Source organism: Spinacia oleracea, unplaced genomic scaffold (genome assembly GCF_020520425.1).
Source record: "Spinacia oleracea cultivar Varoflay unplaced genomic scaffold, BTI_SOV_V1 SOVchr0_001, whole genome shotgun sequence".
NCBI classification, from domain to species: Eukaryota; Viridiplantae; Streptophyta; class Magnoliopsida; order Caryophyllales; family Amaranthaceae; genus Spinacia; species Spinacia oleracea.
In genome coordinates, this window is record NW_026614329.1 from 245,181 (window position 1) to 265,089 (window position 19,909).

Genomic DNA, 19,909 nt, shown 5'->3' on the forward strand with positions numbered 1-19,909 from the left:
CTCTCGTTCGAGTGCACTCAAACAAAACCTTCAAATTCAGGTTGACGTCGACAAACGTCACCCTACACTCAAACTCAGGTTGACGTAATCAAACGAACGTCACCCTACACTCAAATACAGGTGTCACACACGTGTCATCGTCAGCGGCGGAACAGAATCAGAGGACTTAGTTTATTTTTTGTAAACTATCAAATACAGAGATTGTACCCAAACATTCAAATATCAATAAAATTACTTTGTTACTTATTTTCTATCTTATTTGCCTAGACTAGAAAATTTGTGTAAACAATATGTTCGCAGGATTTTTCGGCAGTTTTGTCAATAATGGTCGGAATCTTATAATTTTATAGTGAATTTCGCATGTAAACAACGTTGTAAAATTTTGACAAAAATCTATGATTTAACGCCGAACCCAGAATTCCCAAATTCGAAGCCTAACTATGACTTTTCGGAGGTTTTAGTTTTTCGAATGCAAAATTTGTAATTTTTATGATGTTAAATTAAATATTTGCGAATCTTGTATGTAAATCTTGAATCTATGATTGACCGACTGTATATATGTTTAACAATTTTAAAGCCTAATCTTGTTAATTATACAACCTAATTTGTAATTGTAATTAATTTGTTGAAATTCGAATAATTTAGAATTTGTTTTGATTTTCATAATTAATTAGAAATTTAATTAGGATCCTATGATTAAAACCACCATAAATTTTGTTAAAATTGAAAAGTTTTAAAATTTTATGACCTAGATTTGAATCCCTAAAAATACATGTAATCGGAAATTAATTTGAATAATAAATTTTCGATTTTTCGCCTAAATTTATGAAATTAATATGGGTTATTAATTTGTCGATAAATTAAATTAAAAAAGTTTCGATTTTTATGTAAATCGTTCATAAATCTTGCACGCACGAAGCAATGGAAGCTAAGTGTTACCCTTAAGGGGTGTTGTAATGGTGCGAGCATGCGACGACGAGCAAGGGAGCTCGTCGCCCATGCAGTACTAGGCAGCGAGCAAGGCACGAGCACGCGGGCGGGGCTACACTCCTGTGCGGTGTGTGTTGTGTGCATGTGAGCGAGAGGCGAGACGAAGGCAACGAGCAACACAGGCCAGGCCACGGCTGCGAGCGCTGGTTCGCCCCAACGAGCGCTGGCCCGTCCCAACGAGCATTGCTTGCTGCGTGTTGTGCGTGGCTTGCTCGACGCTTATGCTATGACCGTTGACAGTACCAGGCCATGGGCGCTGCACTCGTGCACGCGGCCCATGGGCGCTGCTACTACGAGGCTTTGACGAGGCATGGGCGCAGGCCTATGGCTTTGTCTTAGCCCGTTGGTTCGTTTTAATTTTTCGGTTGAAAACAATTTTAATTTAATTTATTTTCGTAATTTAATTTTTTCTCAGAATTTAATTTTAATTAATTTAATTATTATAAATTTATTTATACTAATTATTTTACTAAAATTAAAACCTTGATAAAATTTAAATTAATTAATTTTAAATCAACTGAAAATAAAATTAAAGGATTTAAATATTATTTTATATGAGCTTTAAATTTTAAATAAATTTGTAAGTTTCCAGTTGGACTAGGAAATTTGTAAAGCATGTAAATTTCTTGGTTTTAGTGGGAGATTTTAGTGATTAAACTCTTGATTAGGTCTACATTCCTTTAAGGTTAAAACAACTCGATTAGAACTAATAAGGATTGAATAATTTGTAGATTATTAGAACCCTGGATTAGTTGTTGCAAATGTTTATGTGATGCATAATATATTCAACTAACTTGATATGTGGGCCATTCATTGATAAATGAATGGGTGAATGGTATATTGTAAATGTACTGTTTTGCAGGTTATGGAAAGTGACTAGTATGGCCCAAATAGGATAGAAAATATGTTCTGAATACCATTAATTTGAATGTAAAATTGGTCTAATGCACCAAAGTTTTTATTTTAAATATGGTATGCGTACCATCAAATAGTTGTAATTAGTTTGAATTGTAGCATATCCTATTTGAAGAAAATGGCGCTTCCCATGGTGAAATTCAAGACGAAGTTCCCAATCCATTTTCAAGACGGAGTTTGAAGTTGAAGGTTCAAGATGAAGTCGGGCCATGCTAGATCACACTTATATCTTATGCATGCTTTAAGTTATTTATTGCTTTAAATATGTCTTAATTATGCATGAGATTATGGCTTGATTATGTTGCATGATTAAGGATTTTAGTTCACTTAAAATCTAACCAACATAGTAAGAGCCTTAAGTTCCAAACTTTAAAAATTGAGTTAAAAAGTGCCATGCCAAAATAACACTTACTTGGATAACCTTTACATCAATATTAATAATAGTTTTCCTCCATTGAGAGGTGTTACTTATTGATCCTAAAGGGGTAAGGTATACACATAATTATGAGTATATGTTAGTTTTGGTGAAACTCAACGGTATAAGTAAGGAGTCCTTTTATGTCTTGGCAAAACAGACAGGTTTACCTAATAAGTTTTTAGACGTACCTATCAACCAAGAGTAGTTTCTAGACTATTAGCAAAGGATTTACTTACCTAAAATATTTTAGAATTGAGTCTAAATACATAATGTGCTTAATTCTTTGATGCTTTTAGGATCTTGGATTCATTTTATTCACACCTGCCGGAACACGTAACTTGAGTAAAATGCTTAATAAATATTGAATTATGCATGAATGCTAGAATTTTAGTTTATTAAGAGAAACTGTGAATGGTTAATTATTTGTTTATTATTTTCAATTGTAGTTTTAACTATGGCAAACAACAATCTTGTAACACCCCGACAATTCTCCTTTTTCTAAAATAACCCTTTATATATATATAACTATGGAGAATTATCAAAGTATTATCGCCCGTGTAAAAACGTAACGGCTTATTCAGAATTTTGCAGCGGAAAACATAAAACTAACTTTAGGTTTATAAATAATCGATTACGGATTTAATCCCAAAAATCAATCAACGAAAATAAGGATATGTAAATAGTACGACAAGTTTAAAGTCCAAATTAACAAAACCAAAACACATAGCAAAACAAAATAATACAAGCTCTCTAATCCCGATCCCAATGATGCATCATCTTCAAACATGTAGATGAACAACGCTTATTGATCCTTAGAGACTGCTCACAAAAAATGGGTCATCACAGGATCAATAAGGCATAGCCATGATCAACACACACAAACAAAGCACGTAATCAGCAAAGCTGAGTACTACATACTAAAACAATAATAATCCTAACATGATTCTATTAAACGAACAACCCTAACATGATACTAATAAAACATAAGTAAGGATAAACAAAACATATTGACTTGAAGACTATATTTGACTGAACTAGACCTTTGTATCATTAGCATTATTTTAATTGAAATAGTCAATGGACTGAGTTGTCTACTAGAAGCCTTCACAAAAGAAGACGAGGTACGGGCGCGACTCCGTAACCCTAATGACCTGCGATATCGAGGAACGTTTGACTAAAATAGAACCGGTGATCAATCCGGCCCAGAAAAAGCCATAGGCGACCCATGACCCCAACTCCTGATTGTCCGTTACTTCAGACGTGCACAGTTGTATACACCTAATTTGTGTCTCCCCTCTGGGATGATGAAGATACCATTATCCTAACTAGGCGGTTGGAATAACTCCAGGCGGAAATCCCAATTGCTAAGAACATCTCCAAAATTCAAGATCCAAACTCCAATCCTCAAGACTGTTCCCCTTCCGGAACTCGGTACAAAATACAACTTTCAAAAACCAATTTCAAAATCCAAATACAATCTCATCTAGTAGACCATCCCATTGGTTTTACTAAGCCTTTTCCACTCAAAATAATATAAGGCAAGTCAAATTCGGGCGCCGACCCACAAAACCGAGCATGCCGGGCCCCATCCCGTAAAACCGGAATTCAAAACCCGAGAAAGGCTTGTTTTTAGACGAAAAATAGTGCCTTAACCTCCAAGCAAACACAAAACGCCAAGCCTAGTACTATTCGTACAAAGGTACAACACTACAAGACGAAACAAGGACGGAGCCCGCGTCCTTGCTTTGGCGGCATTCAAGCCACGTCACCAGCGCCCAACGCTGCTTCGGCGTTCTGCACTGGCGCGTGCTGGCGTTTTGCACCAATTTTTCCTATAAATACCCCCTCATTTTCAGCATTAGGGGAGGAGAACAACATAATACAACGTCGTAATACCGACATTACGCCTCAAAATACAAATAAAAAACCCTTCAAAAACACATACAACATTTCTAATTCTAAGCAATTGGGAGCACTAAAAGGAATTCTTGCCTAAACCTAAATAGGTAATTCCGAATCCCACCATATTCAATCATGTTTCTTTGATTTCAAAAATGATTAGCAAGTTGGCATTTTTATTAATAAAAATGTCACTTGCAACAATCATACATCTTTTCAAAATCCAAACTTTTCAAAATACAAAAATGCAAACTTTCAAGATTCAAGGATGTTCAAAGTTGTTTGCAATCACCTCTTTGAACTAGAATCACCTTCAAATATGGAGTAATCAAAGATGACACCTTTTTAACTTTTAAAGGTTTAATCTTTTGAGATTCAAAACTCCATTTTTCAATATACAAGTTCAAGTTTTCAAATTTCAAGATCCCACCATGTTTAGGGTTGTTCATGACTATTTCCTTAAACTAGGATCCTTTCAAGTAAGAGCATATCAAAGATTTAACCTTTTCAACATTAAAAGGCCCGATCTTTGAGATTCAAGTCTCTTATGTTTTCAATATTTCAAGTTCAAGTTCAAGTATTTCAAGTTCAATATTTCAATATTCAAGTTTTCAAGTTCAAGTTCAATATGCAAAGTCTAGGATACTTGGGTTGAGCAACCTCTCCCAAGTTGAGATTTTTGGCTTTGAATTCGTGTCGGGCGCACTTATTTTTAAGGATCCGCTTGGCGTTCGAATCTCATGTGCCCAAGTACAAGTTTCAATTATGCACCTTTCAATATTGCAATTTCAATCATGCACCTTTCAATTCCTCAATTTCAATACCGCAATTTCAATACCGCAATTTCAATATCGCACTTTCAATTCCGCACTTTCAATTCCGCAATTTCAATTCCGCACTTTTAATTCCGCATCTTTACTTGCCTAGTCCATTTCTAGGCAATGTGGACCTACTCCCTAGTCCTTTTCTAGGGGGTCTTGTATTTACTAATTCCGCACTTTATTTAGTATTGTGATGTTCCTCTATTTGCTTTATTGCTTTCATCACCGCACATGCTAAATACAACAAAATACAAGGTTATATCATGCTTAACAAAGATAATTTCTTGGACAAACCGGCCTTAGGTTCCTTAAATTAATCTTGAAAGAAAAGTGACTACCATACAAAGTAGAGATTCTATTTTCTCTAAATTCAAACCCACATAGTCTACTCTAGGGTATATTTTCGAAAATGTTGTGCCAACGTACTTGAATATTTCTAAAGCTCGCCGAATAAGCATTTCGTTCCCGTGCCCGGGTCTCACCTATCCGTTTCGAGGATTCAAAGCCTTATCCAAAAAAGAGTCACTTGCGGTCTTTCCAAACGAGACTAAAAACAATGTTTGGTGGCGACTCCTTCGAGGTACAAAAATACAATGGTTCTCTAAAGAACCTCCCCTCTTGTAGAACGGGAAACAAGTTGTATTTACTACAACGAACACAAAAAAAACCCCCTACAATTCTGGCGACTCCACTGGGGAGTTTCTAATTTCAATTTCGAAAATGCGAGCAGATTTCGAGCAGCAAGCCACTGATCTGCTTAAGTACTGGATGCCAGCACTGGCGCCAGGCGCAGCCCCTGCGCCCAACGCCGCTGCCTGCATCCAGGACAGTGGCTCACAGTGGCTTGTCGCCCACTTTTGCTCAACTTTTCGTGTTGGGAGTTAGTCTATTTTTGAACTTCGAAGGACGCTCCCAAACCTTGCGAACGAGTGCCGAAAAACGAGCTTTACAAATACAAATTCAAATACGATTTCAATTTCAATTTCTAAGCATTTCATGCATTTTTCAAAAACCATATTTGTGCAAAATGAATTTCTACCTTTGCCCAAACAGATGTGTTCTACATTCGGGCTAGCCCCGGGGGCAACGAAATGGTGACTCTCCATATGGTTCCCCACCAAAGTGTGTGACCATTTCCGCGCCTACCGAAACTTGACATTTACTTGACATTCCCGATGTCAAGTATGGAGGCCGTCTGCCGACACACACTTCCCTTAGGCGGATGTGCAAGCTTGTCGCCGGATCTGACTCTTAGTCGAGTATCTTTTGACACCCTAAGCCGACCACTTGCATCATACAAAACTTAAACCGACCTTAGGTTGAGAACTTTGCATGTCGCATTCATATTCATGACTAGTGTGACAACGTGCTACTTGTGCATTGTGTGGGCGTCTTTGCACGCGTGAATGGCTAACCTCGAGTTCTAGCTTGCCAAAACCCATTAGCCTCCAACTAGGAAACCAAACCCCTAGGAGCATCATTAAAACCTCATGCATCTAAATCGTCGATTTTAGGGTCTTTAGGAGTGTCACTCCATTTGATTCAAAACCCTCAAACAAGCCTCACGCACAAATGACAAATTCAAAATTCAATCCAACGACGTCATTGAAGGAAATAATGCCCTTGGTCCAAGTATGCATTTAATGTTAAGTCTAATAAATGCGGTTCAGTATTAATTAACAAGTTAATAATTCAATGAGATCAAGTGAGCTGAATGCCTAGCTAGAGGCCGCTTCAGTTCAAGTGGAATTAATGATATTAATCCACATCTTACTCTTGACTGAACCCGTAGGGTCACACAAATAGTACGTAAACGGATCAAGTATTTAATGGCATTAAATACTCCATCTATGGATATTCGGAATCGACGGATCTTGGTTTCAGTGGGAGCTGAGATCGTCCAAAGCAAGCAAGTGAATACTCCGGAAACGATGATATTGCCGGAAACGGAAATATGGATCGTATCGGAAATATAAATATTATCCAAGTCGTAGATGTTGCCGGAAACAGAAACATGGTACGTATCGGAAAATATTATTGGAAATGGAAATATTGCCGGAAATAGGAAATATTGTCAGAATCGGAAATATTATCGAAATCGGAAAATAATTCCGGAAACAGAAATATTAAATTTTTGTTCAAAACGGAAATTAATTCCGGAATCGGAAATATTAAATATTGTTCGTATCGGAAATGAATTCCGGAATCGAGAATTTAATCGGAAGCGTATCGTACGAATTAGCATCGGACGAGGCCTGCCAGACGAAGGCCCAGCACGAAGCCGGGCCCTCGCCCAGCAAGCCAAAGCGCAAACACACGCCAAAGCCAAGACCAGGCCCAGCCAAGGCCTTGGGCGCGCGCGCATCAAAGGCAGCCACCAGCTGGCCGTGCGCTGTGCGTGGGCCATAAGGCCTGCGTGCGGTGCTTTGTGCCACTCGTGTGTGTTACTCGGAATCCTAAGGCTACCGGGATTCGTAATATGATTAAATCTAATCCTAATAGATAAAGTTTGATTAATTAGAGTCCTAGTAGGATTATAATTAAATTGATTTATATTCTAATAGGATTATAATTCCTTTCCATAAACTCTATAAATAGGTGCCTAGGGTCACATATTTAGATCGAGAATTGAAGTATTCAAAGGTAAGATTTTCAAGAAAAATCAGTCACTCTCTTGCCCCATAATAGCCGAATTTCATACTACCTTAAGGGCGATACTAGTTGGTCAAGCTTAAGGCGGATCCGGACGTGCTGTGGACTATCTACGGAGGGACGACACTTGGAGTCCTAAAGACTTGTTCTTGTTCGGTTCGCGCGCAGCTAGGGAGGGCACGCTACAAAGTGTATGCACCAAAATTATGTTAAATGATTATGTGTAAATAATATGTTTCCTGGCATTAAGGTTTTCCGCATGATTTATGTTTTGTCATATCTATCATAACCTAACAGTGGTATCACGAGCCTCTTATTATTTTCATAATCTAAATTGCATGAACATGGTTAAATTTTACAAATTTGCAAGGAATTAAAGGGGTGATTAGTTTTCGTAATTAATTGCAAATTGCGTTTATTTAATTATATGTACGCAGTTTTTCGGCAGAATATTCGTTACTCAACCAAATCGAGTGATTTTTGTGTTAATTCCGCATGTAAAAGGCATTCTAAAATTTTGACAAAATTACTATTTATCGGCCGAATCCAGAATTCCCAAATTCGAAGTCTAACTATGACTTTTCGGAGGTTTTAGTTTTTCGAACGCAAAAGTTTGTAAATTTAAGATGTTAAATTTAATATATGCGATTCTTGTTGATAAATCTTGAGTTTTTGATTGACCTACAGTATATGTTTAACAACTTTGAATGCCTAGACTTGTTAATTATACAACCTAATTTTTAATTATGATTAATTTGTTGAAATTCGAATAATTTAGAGTTGATTTTTTTTCATAATTAATTAATAATTTAATTAGGTATCCATGATTAAAAACCACCATAAAAAATTGTTAATTTATGTTAAATTTTAAGTTTTTATGACCTAAATTTGAATCCATGTTAATCGGAAATTAATTGATTAATAAATTTTCGATTTTTCGCCCTAAAATATGAAATTAATATGTTTTATTAATTTGTCATTAATTTAGAATTAAAAATTTTAAATTTTATAAAATTCGCTCATAAACGTTGCACGCACAAAGCAAAGGACGCTATGTGTTACCCTTAAAGGGTGTTGTATAGTGCATGCACGCGACGACGAGCAAGGGAGCTCGTCGCCCGTGCGGTACGAATGCAGCGAGCAACCAAGGCATGGCGCGCGCACGAGGCAAGGGAGCCTGGGCGTGTGTGCTGTGTGCTATGGGCGAAGGGCGATGGGCGTGGCTCAAGACGAGGCGGGCGCGCGATTGCGAGAGCTGGGTCGCCCAGCGATCGCTGCTCCGCGCACCAACGAGCGCTGCCTCGCCACGAGAGCTTGCTTGCGCCTAGCGAGCGAGCACTCCTTCGGTAGCTGCTGCGATGCATGCGGGCGAGCAGGCTGCGCGCAAGCGTGGCTTGGCTTGCTGCGTTTGCGCGTGGCTGCTGCTGCATTGTGCCATGGGCGTGCGGTCGGTCGTGCACTCGATGGGGCTTGGGCGCAAGCCCAAGTGCTCGCCGTGTTACGATTGAGTCGTTTTGAATTTTAATTTGAGATTTTCAGTTCGGAAATAATTTTAATTAATTTTAAAATTAATAATTTAAATTGGTTTCTTGGATTTTAATTTTGAATATTATAATTATTATAAATTTTAATTTATATTAATTATTTTACTAAAATTAAAAACCTTGAATTAATTTAAATTCATTTAAATCAACTGAAAAATAAATTAAATTAAATGGATTCGATTATAATTTTATATGAGCTTTAAATTTTAATTAAACTTGTATGTTTCCGGTTAGACTAGAAATACAATTTTATGTTTAAAATTAGTAAAGCATATAAAGTTATTGGTTTAAGTGGGAGCATTTTAGTCATAAACTCTTGATTAGGTCTACAAATCCTTTAAGGTTAAACAACTTGATTAGAATTAATAAGGACTGAATAATTGGTAGATTATTGGTGCCCTTGATTAATTGCTGCAAATATTTATGTGATGCATACAACGTGTTTTACTAACCAGCTATGTGGGCCATTCATGATAATGAATGGGTGAATGGTATATATTGTATATGTACTGTTTTGCAGGTTATGAAGTGACTAGTATGGCCCAAATAGGATAGAAAATATGGTCTGCGTACCATTAATTTGAATGTAATTGGTCTAAAGTACCAAAATTGTTTTTCAATTCAAATATGGTCTGCGTACCATCAAATAGTTGTAATTAGTTTAATTATAGCTGATCCTATTTGGAGAAAATGGCGCCTCCCACGGTGAAATTCAAGACGGAGTTTCCAATCCATTTTCAAGACGGACTTTGAAGTTGAAGCTTCAAGATGAAGTCGGGCCATACTAGATCACATTTATCTTATGCATGCTTTAAGTTATTTATTGCTTTTAAATATGTCTTAAATATGCATGAGATTGAGGCTTGATTATGTTGCATGATTAAGGATTTTAGTTCACTTAAAATCTACATAGTAAGAGCCTTAAGTTCCAAGCTTTATAAATTGAGTTAAAAGGTGCCATGCCAAAATAACACTTATTTGGATAACCTTTACATCAATCTAGTAATAGTTTTACGCTCAGCGAGGTGTTACTTATTGATCCTAAAGGGGTAAGGTACACAAATAACTGTGAGTACATGTTAGTTTTGGTGAAACTCAACGATATAAGTAAGGAGTCCTTTTATGTCGTGGCAAAATTGATAGGTTTACCTAATAAGTTCTTAGACGTACCTATTAACCAAGAGTAGTTTCTAGACTATTAGCAAAAGGCTTTTGCTTACCTAAAAGATTTTAAAATTGAGTCTAAATACATAATGTGCTTAATTCTTCAATGGTTTTAGGGTCTTGGAATCATTTTATTCACACCTGCCGGAACACATAACTTGAATAAAATGCTAATGACTTGTTTGAATTGCATGATTGCTTTAATTTTCAAGTTATTATTCATGATAAATGTTTAGACTTTGCATGCTTCAATGTATGTTTTAATTATTGTTTATAATTAAATATCTTGCACTGCAGTAAATCCTTTTAGAAAGGTAACAGTAAATTTCCTCGATTGGTAGTGAATCCCAGAACAATTCACGGAAATGAGAGAAAATGAGCAATTTAAATGTACGTTTCTTTTTACGACTTTTATGGTTGTTTTCGAGTATCAAAGTCGAATGGCAAACCGATTGGTGCTTGTGAATTCAAAATACAATGTAGTTTTGAGATCATAAAGCATTGAGCTTAAACGCCCAGCTTTACCAATGGTTAGCAACCTAATATCTTTTTCCATTTAATTCTCGAATGAGTCTAGTCACTAGACATTCGAATAGATCGATGCTTAGAGAACTTTAGAAGCTTCTGGTAAGATCATCTAGTTGAAATAGAATATTCAACATAAATTAAAATGGTAAAGAACCTTGTTGGAGTGACATTGGACATGTCTAACAAAGTATAAAAGTCAACACTAGAGAATTCAATTCTTAAGACTATAAGAAAGATACAAGAAATAGGAAAACAAGGAACAAATGAAAGAAATTTACGATTCCGTTTCTACCTATACGTTTATGTATAAAGAGAAGTGACCTAGCAATCAAACTTCCTTGGTATCATATACCGCTTGAGGTTCTTACTTCGGTAATAACTCAAACTATGGAAGCTAGGCTACACTAATGGCCTACAAGTGGGAAATGAAGCATGAAAATGCTACATTAGTTGTAGGGTCATCTAGTTTGTTTTAAGTCCTTTCGAAGGCTGGAACTTAATGGCTATTTTGTTCCATAATCAGCATACCTAAATTTCTGCTTCAAACACAGAAAGACTCACATTTAGAAGAACAAAAACAATGCTTGTTTGTTTGTTTATTTGAATGAAATGGTCATTTACGGGTTGAGTCAATATGTTTGATTAAAAACAAACAACTCTTTAACAATAAAAACTTTACTAGGTTCAAATCAACCCCTTGATTTCAGTTCCACTAATCTTTGGCATTGTTGCTTAGACCATAATCAACAAGTTAACATTCATAAGCTCTATTTTGATGGACTTTTGAAAGTTGATTGATTTCTAGATCATTCAAGACAAGCTAGTCTTACTTGTTGAAAGTAAAAAAAGATATGAACTATTGTTAGAACGCCTAGACAATAGAGTTCAAAGCTAAAGAAAGATTTTATGACTTTATTATTTCACCTGGATTTGAGTGATATAAATTTGAATCTGTTTGGCTAGTTCAAAGATTCAGAAGTATAAAATCCACTTGGCAAGAAATCATAAAGATCTAGGTTAGATCATGACGATGATTACTTTAAGACCAAATATGATCATCAATGATTGTGCGTTGTAATTTCACGATCGAGCTCCATAAGATATGAAATATCTACTTTGGAATGATCGAAGTCAATTAGTACTTGATTCGATCAATGATGAATCATAAAGACTTTTCCTATAATTTCTAAAACAAAATGTTCAACTACCACCAAACTAAACCAAATTCGTCAAAGCTATTGAAAAGTAATTTCAGAATATCTTTTCATAATTATATATCTAAAGAGTTGCTAAACTCAGTGGGAGCTTAATGTTTGTTATTCAACAAACTAAGGCCCAAGTATAGATGTATGTTTCATTGTGATTTATTCAAATGAGACACAAAGTTATTATTTCTACCACGAATTTTTGAGAACATAATGTTTGTTTGCTCGAAATGATGTCCTTTTGGAGATTCGTTTCCAAAATAACAAGTGGGAGAGAATAGACCTCGAAAGTCTTCGAGGCGAACAACAAACATAAACGGACATTCCGGAGGCTTTTCGAAGTTCTTCAGAAAATTCGAACACTTATCCTTTAAGGACTTTAGAAGTGGCTTTAAAGAATAGACATCTCTTAGAAGACTTTACAAGTGCTTCAAGGAGAACAGAATTCAAAGGACTTTCAAGTGGCTATTGATATTCTATTGTTTGATGTTCTATACCCAAGTAGGCATAGAGTTCAAATCACTGAAACTATAAGATTCTTCTATTAGATAGTGAAGAAAGATGGAGTTCAGGTCACTGAAGCTATGCGATTCTTCTATTAGATAGTGAAGAAACCTACAACTTGCAGTCAAACTATTATCATGTAGATTAATGAGTTTGTGACCTGTAAGAAAGCTATGAAGAAATCCAAATTCCCTAAAATGGTTAGAGGCCATATATAGACTCAAATGTTTTTAATGGTTAGAGGTCATAAAACATACTCAATGTTTTGATGACAAAATTGAAATTTTGTTGATTTGCAAGAATAGTTTCACACCTATTGGTTGCAAGTTTGTTTTAAGGATAAAAACCATCAAACATGGAATTGTGTTCACACACAAAGCTAGATTAGTTGCTAAAGGTTACAAGCAAATTCATGGCATGGATTTTGTTGAAACCTCATGCATAATCATAATGCTCAAGTCTATAAATCAAGCAATGATTTCATATTGGTACATATGGCAATTGGATGACAAAACGTATTCCTCAATCAAATGTTGGAATAAACTATGTACATGGTATGTCATAGGATTTGTGGATCCAAATAAATGCTTGAAAAGGAAAGCTAGCTTATGAAATCTAAGTACAGATTTAAGCAAGCAAGTGGGAATTGGAAATGTATTTTAGTGAAACTAATAAGTATTTCAGATTCATAAAATGTGCAGGATTCTTAAGATATATAAGAAGTTTAGTGGGAGTACGTAAAACTTAATTGGTCCTATGTGTATCACACACATATCTCTCTATTGTGAAATAACATTCAAATGCTAATGCCTTAGATTTGAAATTATTCATTAATGATGGACCATGGCGAAAATTAGTACATACTGGGTATTAAGATCTATTTACAAAGATCTTATAATATTGTTTTGGATTATGTAATGGCATTTACTAAATCAAAACACGAAATACTCTATTGGAGATATTCGACCCATGTGAATAAATCTAAGTAATGAATGTTTGAACTATGTATAAGCATTTACTAAGTTAAACATCAAAGGATCTAAGTGAGATTCTTAACCTGTATTATATGTCAAAGAATTTAGCTGGATTTAGTATCTACTGAAACTAGATGAGCTAAAGTTACCTGAATAGAATTCAATTGGGAATTATTCTGCAAAATAATTTATCATGTATAATATAATATGAGGATCGCCAAAAATGTATCGTATGGCTTTAGGCATGACGAACATATACCAATCTCTATTGATCTAAGTGAAGATCAACTAGATTGAGATCAAGGAAAACTTATGGTACTTGAAAAGGTACATAAGAGTAGTTCTTGATTCAAGGAAATAAAGATATGCTAAATATTGATGTTACATGCATAAACACTGGCAAAGGATCAAGCAAGATTCCTTTGGAGTTAACCATTGACAAGGATGAGCTAAAGATCATCGTGTTTTGAGATGGCAACATGGATTGGAGACCATGAGTTTTTGCATGGGAAATTAAATATTAATTTCTATGTTCTAAGATACAGCTGGAAAGTCTTCCACATATCTATGAACTGCTTGGATAAGTAAAATCCAAACAAAGCATCACTAGCAACCTAAACAGTTGAAGTAAAAGTACTTATTGCCTAAGAAGCAATAAACAGGGTTGTTTATGTTAAATAGTTCTTCTCTGAACTTGGGTGGATCACATGTCTGTTAGCTTAATGGTTTTTCATTGTGAAATGTGTAGAACCGCTCTTGTAGCAAGAAAGACTAGATCACAAAATAAACATACTCAAAAGATCTTATTATCCTATCTCGAAGAACATTCGATGAAAAGGATATTAAGATTGGCAAAGCATGATAACTAAACCTATGCAACATGTGAGAAACAACACTCACATTGTGGCACTGGAAATCAAGCATAGTCTTGAATTCCACTAATTGTTTTAAAGATGGGTTCGAGGCCCATGGTTGTAAAACATTGGGGTTGAACATTTATCATATATGAAATGTATTTTCATATTCCATTTAATCTTGGTTTAGTATTAAATGATGAGTCCCTTCAATTTGACGATATACATTCAAGATAGACTGTCGGGACCAGTCCTGTGACTAAGAAATGTCTATCAAGTGAACTTGAATGTCAAAAGTTGAAAATGGTCCCTGGTCGGAGTTTTCTATAAAGATGGACGCATAGAAAACGTCGGACGACTAGAATGCAAGATGACTAGTAGTTCTGTTTCTTGAACTATGTGGACGTGGCAATGTCATAATCATTTGCATAGATACTTACTTTGGGAAGACTAGTATCGGACAGACCTATGAAACTTTACTGTAAGAGATGAAAATCTTTCATAAGTAAATTTCATTAAAATTATTAGACACTAATCCTCAATACCTAAGTGATTAGAGATAACTTGTTTGAGAACTGCTTACTTTGACGTTGACCAACCGTCGCACCGTAAAAGGAGGCTATAAAGGCAACACTCAGGTAATCACCTATCAAACGAAGTCTAATCTCAAGATCGCAAGATTGGGATTGTCCTCCCATAAATCGGGATTAGATGCTTAAAAGTTGTACAAGGCCACTCGGAGAGCTAGAAACTGTGAAATGCATGGCCGTGCTCAGATGAATCATAGGCTATGATTATCTGTTTATTTGATCAGTTGAACTCTGAAACCGAGAAACACCTCTAGACGTAATAAGGATGACAACTCTTACCTTATGTTCGAGAGCAAGCATCGAGCGACGAAGGAATTAGGAAATGCACACTTGTCCCTAAGGACAAGTGGGAGAATGAAGGAAATAATGCCCTTGGTCCAAGTATGAATTTAATGTTAAGTCTAATAAATGCGGTTCAGTATTAATGAACAAGTTAATAATTCAGTGAGATCAAGTGAGCTGAATACCTAGCTAGAGGCCGCTTCAGTTCAATTGGAATTAATGATATTAATCCACAGCTTACTCTTGACTGAACCCGTAGGGTCACACAAATAGTACGTAAACGGATCAAGTATTTAATAGCATTAAACACTCCATCTATGGATATTCGTAATCGACGGATCTTGGTTTTAGTGGGAGCTGAGATCGTCAAAAGCAAGCAAGTGAATACTCCGGAAACGATGATATTGCCGGAAACGGAAATATGGATCGTATCGGAAATATAAATATTATCCAAGTCGTAGATGTTGCCGGAAATGGAAACATGGTACGTATCGGAAAATATTATTGGAAATGGAAATATTGCCGGAATCGGAAATATTGCAGGAAACAGGAAATATTGTCAGAATCGGAAATATTATCGAAATCCGAAAATAATTCCGGAAACGGAAATATTAAATATTTGTTCGAAACGGAAATTAATTCCGGAATCGGATATATTAAATATTGTTCGTATCGGAAATGAATTCCGGAATCGAGAATTTAATCGGAAGCGTATCGTACGAATTAGCATCAGACGAGGCCTGCAAGACGAAGGCCCAGCACGAAGCCGGGCCATCGCCCAGCAAGCCAAAGCGCAAACACACACCAAAGCCAAGACCAGGTCCAGCGCAAAGGCCAGGCCCAGCCAAGGCCTTGGGCGCGCGTCATCAAAGGCAGCGGCGAGCTGGGCCGTGCGCTGTGCGTGGGCCGTAAGGCCTGCGTGCGGTGCATTGTGCCACTCGTGTGTGTTACTCGGAATCCTAAGGCTACCGGGATTCGTAATATGATTAAGTCTAATCCTAATAGATAAAGTTTGTTTAATTAGAGTCCTAGTAGGATTATAATTAAATAGATTTGTATTCTAATAGGATTATAATTCCTTTCCATAAACTCTATAAATAGGTTCCTAGGGTCACATATTTAGATCGAGAATTGAAGAATTCAAAGTTAAGATTTTCAAGAAAAATCAGTCACCCTCTTGCCCCATAATAACCGATTTTCATACTACCTTAAGGGCGATTCTAGTTGGTCAAGCTTAAGGCGGATCCGGACGTGCTGTGGACTATCTACGGAGGGACGACACTTGGAGTCCTAAAGACTTGTTCTTGATCGGTTCGGGCGCAGCTAGGGAGGGCACGCTACAAAGTGTATGCACCGAAATTATGCTAAATGATTATGTGTAAATAATATGTTTCCTGGCATTAAGGTTTTCCGCATGATTTATGTTTTGTCATATGTATCATAACCTAACAGTCATAATGCCGGATTTTCGAGTCCAAATTTAAAATTCCAAATTCCAAGTTCAAAAATTCAACGGCGTCATAATGCCGGATTTTCGAGTCCAAATTCCAAATTCCAAGTTCAAAAATTCAATCCAACGGCGTCATAATGCCGGATTTTCGAGTCTAAATTCCAAGTTTCAAGTTCAAAATCCAAATCCAACGTCGTCAGAATGCCGGATTTTCAAATCCAAACTTCAAGTTTCAAAATTCAAATCCAACGGCGTCATAATGCCAGATTTTCTAGTCCAAATTTCGAGTTTCAAATTTCAAATTCAAAATTTTCTAGTCCAAAACCTCAATTTTCAAGTCCAATCCAACGGCGCCATAATGCCGGATTTTCTAAATCAAATTTCAAGTTTCAAGTTTCAAGTCAAGACTCAATCCAACGGCGTCATAATTCCAGATTTTAACTTCCATTTCCAAATTCAAGACTCAATCCAACGGCGTCATAATGCCGGATTTTCTAGTCAAAATTTCAAGTTCAAAACTCAAATCCAACGGAGTCATGCCGGATTTCCTATTTCAAACATTCAAGTCTTCAAACCTCAAACTCAAGTTGTCAATACCAATCTCAAAATCTCAAGTTCAAATGTCCAAACCCATACCGGCATAATGCCAACTTTCCAACTCGATCTTTCAAAATTTCAAACTTCAAGTGTCAAGTTCTAAATTCATGCCGTCGTAATGCCGACTTTTCTATTCTATATTTCAAACCTCAAGTTCGAAATTCTTAATTCAATCTCAAGTCCCATACTCCAAGATTCCAAGTCCACGGTGGCACAAGTCCGGACTTTCAAATTTTCAAATTCAATCCCTTAACTCCATGGCGGCATAATGTCGGAGTTTTCAAAATACAAAGCCTCATATTCTACATACGAAAGTGCACTCTTTCCATTTCAAAGTTCAAACTTCGAGTCAAATTCAAATTTCAAATTCATCTTCAAGCTACAAAAAAAGATCTTGCTTTCCATTGCTCCCCAGTACAAAATTCAAAACATTTCCATTGGGTTGAAAATCCCTTGAAATAATACAAGTTCCAATTTTCCAATGGGTTGAAAATCCCTTGAAATAATACAAGTTCCAATTTTCCAATGGGTTGAAAATCCCCTGAAATAATACAAATTCAAATTCCATATTCTATCTCTAGGTAGAAATTCCCCTAAAATACTTCGAAATCCAATTGGGTTGAAAATCCCCTAAAATATTCTACTTCCAACGGGTTGAAATTCCCTAAAATACTCCGAGTCCAATGGGTTGAAATCCCCCTAAAATATTGACGGGTTGAAATTCCCTTGAAATAATACAAAATCAATTCCCTTTCAATCGGGTTGAAATTCCCTTGAAATAATACAAAATCAATTCCCTTTCAATCGGGTTGAAATTCCCTTCAAATATTCCAAGTCCAACGGGTTGAAACTCCCCTAAAAAATTGACGGGTTGAAATTCCCTCGAAATAATACAAAATTCAATTTCCTAGTACAAGTCCAATTTCCAAATTCTCGAGCGGGTTGAAATTCCCTTAAAATAGTCCAATTTCCAATAGGTCGAAATATTCCTTTCTCGATATTTCAAGCTCTAGTACAAAGAGTCAACTTCCACAAAAGAATGAAGGCTACTCTCAAACATTTCCAACGGGTTGCAAGTCCCGGATACAAGTATAAACATCCAAAATTCTGAATCTTCGGAGTGGCACTTAGAGTCAAGTCTAGGTCTCATTCATTGCATGCATATCATATCATGTGTCGGGAAGTTCAAGTTCTAAAGTTCAAAATCATGTCCTAAATAGGTGCTCGGACTCCTCTCAAAATCCTATTCAAGATGACTTCACTAGCAGCAGCTGTAGCAGAGCTCTATGAACGTGTTGAGGAAGCGGAGGCTCGCATAAGGGCTCTCGAGGACAATCAAGAAACTCTTTTCTATGCTGTGGGCCCTTTCGAGGTAGAGGAAATATTTCACAACCAAAGGCATGTGCAACGCCTTGAGCAGCCAAGTGAAAACTCGAAATCTGGGTTACCTCAAGGAGACATTTGTGGGATCTGGGCCAGCGATGATGAAGACATATATTAGGATCCTTCTATTGAAAACATCTCTGAAGATGAATGCCGAGAAATCGTGAGCGCCGACTGGTACTTGGACCCTAAGGCAGAAAACAGTGTTCAAGTCATGACTAGGTCCGGTCGAATTCAAGAGCCAGCCAACAGAACGACACCGACAACTAAAGTTCCTCTACCCAGTGAAGAGAACCCTCTAATCAAGAAATTTAAGCGCACTAAGGCAGAGGTTAATATCTGGCAACTCATGGCTTCCTCTGTAGAGCACCACACTGCTCTTATCAATGCTCTTGTCAAGTTGATTGTCACCCCAGAAGTCACTCCTGACGAATTGATCGGGTTACTTACAAATCTGGAAGAAGGAATCACCTTTACCAATGAAGACCTCCCACCTAAGGGGGCAGGCCATCACAAGGCTCTCTATCTGACTGTTGAATACAAAGACAAGATCATCCCCATGACTCTAGTGGACAATGGATCAGCTATCAATGTGTGTCCTCTCCGCACTGCTGAAAATTTGGGTTTCACCCCTAGTGACTTTTCTAGTTCCTCCCAAGGTGTTCGTGTCTATGACAACACTCGCCGGGAAGCAATGGGAACTCTCACTCTACTACTCCGCACAGGGCCGATCGAGCGGGAAGTAAGCTTTCAAGTGCTCAACATCAAAGCAAGTTTCAATCTCCTACTGGGAAGACCTTGGATCCATGACCTCAAAGCAGTGCCATCTTCACTCCACCAGAAAGTCCGAATGGAGGTCCAAGGAAATGTCATTACCCTGCATGCGTCCTATCCAAGGACCAAGGTAGCCGACAAGGCTCTGATATTAATCGAACATGATGACAACGACGAAGACCTTTGGGGGTTCAGTGCTGAAGTTGGAGCCATCGAATCCAGAATGAATCCCATGGCAAAGCGCATGATGATCAAGCGTGGGCGCTTCTTGGGCACTACTCTGCCACCGCCCACTAAATCTCCTTTCAAGGCCCAAGGACAGACCAACTGTTGCGGCCTGGGATACAAGCGAACTTAGTTAGGTT